This window comes from Eptesicus fuscus, chromosome 19 (genome assembly GCF_027574615.1).
Source record: "Eptesicus fuscus isolate TK198812 chromosome 19, DD_ASM_mEF_20220401, whole genome shotgun sequence".
NCBI lineage: Eukaryota > Metazoa > Chordata > Mammalia > Chiroptera > Vespertilionidae > Eptesicus > Eptesicus fuscus.
The window spans coordinates 28,312,366-28,316,830 of NC_072491.1; positions in this window are offsets into that span (position 1 = coordinate 28,312,366).

The following is a 4,465-nucleotide window of genomic DNA, read 5'->3' on the forward strand; positions in this document are numbered from 1 at the left end:
TCTAGTTCTGGAATTCCAGGTGTATTATGCCTGTGTCACTCTTAAGTCCCAGTTGGATTCCAGCCCCCCAGCTGCCCTCATCAGTCCTGGAGGTTCCAGTTCCTGCCCAGAGACAGGTACCCCATTAGAATTCACCCCAAAGGCTGGACAGAGTTTCTCTTCTGCCAATAGGTCAGACTCATAACTCCACCAATTATCTTTGTTCCTCAGGCCCTGAAGCCAGGCCTGCACCCCCAACACACACACATCACCACTCTGCATAGCAAACTCCCCTCCTGCCCCCCCCCCCCCCCCCCCCGCCCACCACTGCTATCAAGAAATCCATTGTCAAACGCACACACTCAGAATGCTAAGACTGTTTTTCTTTTTCAAGGGTCCATTCCTAATCACAAGAGGCCACTTAGTCTGAGTGGGGCCTGGTAATGTTGATTAATGATAATACATTTCTCAAGAGAGTTGATGCTCAGCTTCGTCTCAGGCCTCAGTACCCACCCCACTCCCCCTCACATGCACATTAATCAGGGCGGCCATGGGTGAAGTCAGAGCTGTGACTGTGCCGAGCTGGCACAGCCAGGTTTGGTGAGCCTGAGAGCGGGCAGTGAAGGATTAAGAAAAGACAGACAAGAGAAGAAAGCTGGGCGCTAGGTAGGATGCCACCCTCTCTGATGGAGAGACAGTGCTACGGCCTAAAAGCCGAGTCTTTATTTTATAGCCAGATTCCACGAGGCAAAGTAAGGGCGTGGTTACAATGTTCTCGCGGGTTTCTAATCTACTCAATCACATGCACCTGATCAAGCTTTGTTTACTTGCTGCACCTCCCGAAGCCTACATCACTCAGCCACGTGGGACCACAGTGCTGGGACTTGCACGTGGCTTTGCCAGGAGAGGATCGTGCCCTCTCATTAGTCCCAGGCTTGAACCTGTCCAAACGCTGTAGCCGCTCTCCACATGTGACCAATGACCTTTTGGCAAGAGCCTCCAGCTCCCCAGCACAGGGCTCACTCTTAGGGTCCAGTTGCCTCTGCTCCCCCCGCTTCAGCAAGCCCTGCACCCCAGTGAGAAGCAGAAAGAGCACGTTGCATTTAAGAAACCGAGAGAAAACAGTTGGGAGGTTATTACAGTACGTCAGGGGGTGGATTAGTTTCCTGGGGCTCCTTAGTAAATCAGCACAAACTTGTTGGCATAAAACAATAGACATTTATTCTCTCAGTTCTGGAGGCCAAACGTCCAAAATCAAGGTGTCAGCCAGACCACACCTCCCCCAAGGCTCCAGGGGAGAATCCGTCCCTTGCCTCTTCCAGCTTCTTGTTGGCATCAGGCATCCTTCAGCTTCTTTGTGTGTGGCCACAGCACTCCAATCTCTGACTCCATCTTCACATCACCTCTTGCTCTGTGTCTGTCTTCTCCCCTTCTGTCAAATATCCCATGTGTGCCTCTTACAGGGCACTTGTCATTGGATTCAGAGCCCACACAGATAATCCAGAATGATCTCCTCCTCTCAAGATCCTTAATTACATCTGCAAAGACCTTTTCCCCCAAATAAGGTCACATTCATAGGTTCTGGGAACTAGTACATGGAATTATCTTTTGGGGGCCACCAATCAACTCACTATAAGGAGTCGATCATAATTTGGGGGATTATGTAATAATCCAACATTTGAAATGTTTAAAATAATTTGAAATAAACACGATGAAATAAGCTTAGTGTGTGTGTGTGTGTGTGTGTGTGTGTGTGTGTGTGTATGTGTGTGTGTGTCTTTTTAGAACTGCCCTGCTTCCTTGATCCAATCTTCATTTTTGGTGAATACCTTTGAGAAGCCTTTCCAAGGTGGGGAGGTCTGATTAATTACAAGGCCTTTATTTTGCTGAGTGTAGTGTTTTAGAGCCAGAGTTAAATTGACCAAGACATTAGAGGGCCCTGTAAAAGCCATATGGGGAAAGGGTGAAGAGAAAGGCAGGGAGCCAGGTGACAGCTGAAGAGAATCTAGGTTATGAAATGGATTCATTCCTTCAATGAATATTATCTCAAGAAGCCTAAGCAAGCCCAGCTGGGTGCTAGGTAGTGGGGATGTGATAGGTGGACACACATGACCCCTGCTCTCAAGTGCAGGAGTCTCTTTCCCTGTGATGTTCAATGTCAACCTCTCCACTCCCTTCCCCCACACCCCCAATCTTCAGCAAAATCTACCCTGCTTTCTCCTGCTCTGCACAGGAGCTTGAGTGAGGAGATGGGAGGAAATGCTATCTTGTTCCCGGGTTGGAATGAGGCAAAGCCAGAGGCTCCTCCAGGAAGCCACGCATGTGGTTAACGTGTGCTAGTGGGCCAGCAAGGGTGGTACAGGCATTCAGCATCTACTGCCCGCTTCTTAGGAAACAAGAGCACTTTGATTTGCTTTTGGAAAAATAATAATTACCTCTTCCCCCTTACAGGCAGTGTTAATGGGACTGTCATTAATGGTTTCCCCTGAATTCCTAGCCAAGGGGAAGCACATAGTCCAAGCTAGGCCAGTAAGACTGGGAGTTGAATCCTAATAGGAAAGATGGAAGCACAAACTCAAGGTGGAGCTGACAGCCAGCAGATGGGGTAAGATCCATTCCTGCCACCTGAACTTGTGGGTTCCTTTCCAGGTCAGCTTTTTCAGTAGACCCTTGGAATCTATGAGGTGTTCTATTTCCTTCCAATAAAGTCCCTTTGGATGAAGTTAACCAGAGTCCTTTTGGTTATCAAAGAAATGGAAGGGATCAGGAAAGTTCAAACCCTTCCCTCCAGGTGACAAGGGCCTGCCGTGGGGACAGCCGCATCTTACATCCTCAGAGCCAGGTTTACTGCTCTTCTCTCGAATGGTTACCATCAACATCCACATGTCCCTTAGGCTAACCGTGACTGCCCTTAATTAACAGGGACACTCACCGTGTCAGCACCTGCCCTCAGGAAAAGGCCAACACACTGGCAGAGAGAAGAGAAGGATCAAATTCATCTGGGTCAGCGTAAGGCATCAAGGGACAAATCGAGCTTAGTGGACAGTTCCTAAGGGATCCTTAAGCCTTGTACCTAAATTCAATTCTGCACTCGCTGTGGGTCACTCTGGCTTGGATGACAGTGACTTGGCACAAGTTTCTCCTTTCTCAGTGCATATGCATTTGGGCAGGCCATAGGGGAATTGCTTGGGGGAGAAAAAGTTAAACGCACACCTTCAGTTACTTTTCCCAATTGTTCTTGCTGCCTTTAGTCTACACTGAGTCTCCTTTGCCCAAATCACCCTAAGTATTCACACCCATGCTCAGATAAGTACACACTGTAAGACAGAAGTTATTTAACTGCTTTTTAAAAAGTATCTCAATTTTGAATCCTTTCTTGCTAACATCTCCAACCTCCTCTAATATCTTCTTTCAGAAGACTATGATTCCCCTGTATAAGCAACAAAAAACCCTTTGGAGCTCCCGGGAGACCAGGCTATTAGCTCTCTCCCTAAGCAGGCCAAGTTCCTCCTCAACCCATTACCCAGTCCAGCTTTCAGGTGAGTGCAACAAACAGAGAAGCACCTGTACGAGGCAGGCGCTGTGCTAAGTGCTGGGCCTACAACCATGGTAAGGTGTGCTAACAGACCACAGGAGAGACATGAAACATAGGACTATGGGTGTGATGACATCATAAAGCAGGGACGGTGCCAGTGGACCATGTGGGAGACATTCTACCTCACCTTCAGATCTATAAAGGCCTCTCCTTGATGCAATGATGTTTAAGCTCGGAAGGACCTGAAGGATGGGGATAGAGTGAGCAACATCAATTGAGAATTGTTTCTCTTTCACTAGGGCCTTCTCCAAAGCTGTCCCCAATTCAGGAAGAAATCATGTTCTAAAAGCCCACTTTCAAATTCACAGGTTTAGCATTCACTATGTATTTCTCTACAGAAACACACCCATAGTGGCTAGGTTTCCCAGCTGGTCCACCAGCACCCAATTATTTATAATGTGCTGCACCAACAATACCTATAAATAGCATTATTTAACCAGTCTTGTTTCTATGGGAAACTTATATCGAGACCTGATGTCCAATGGAAACCCCTGCGCATAATCCATCCTCTTCCTCATTAAGTCCCAGCAATTCTCTCATGGAGGGCTCTTCAATCCAGCCCTGGCCCCAATCCCACTGCTTGGTTCAGTCCAACCTTATACCTACACTTAACCTTATACCTGGCACAGCAACCACTGAAAATTCAGTCATCTGGTCTGCAGTTCCTCCTCTCTGCAGCTGTCTCCCGCAATGTTCCAAAACATCCCGCTTCATCCAACTAAAAGCCAGGGATGAATCCTCCAACATGTGGACAGAAGTACTGCTATGTCACTATAATAGCAACAAATACTGGACACTCCTAAATGCCCAAGAGATGGCTGGTTACAGAAATTATGCAGTATCTCAAAGAGGGAGCAGAGGAGACATACAGAAACTTTTGACAGACAACCA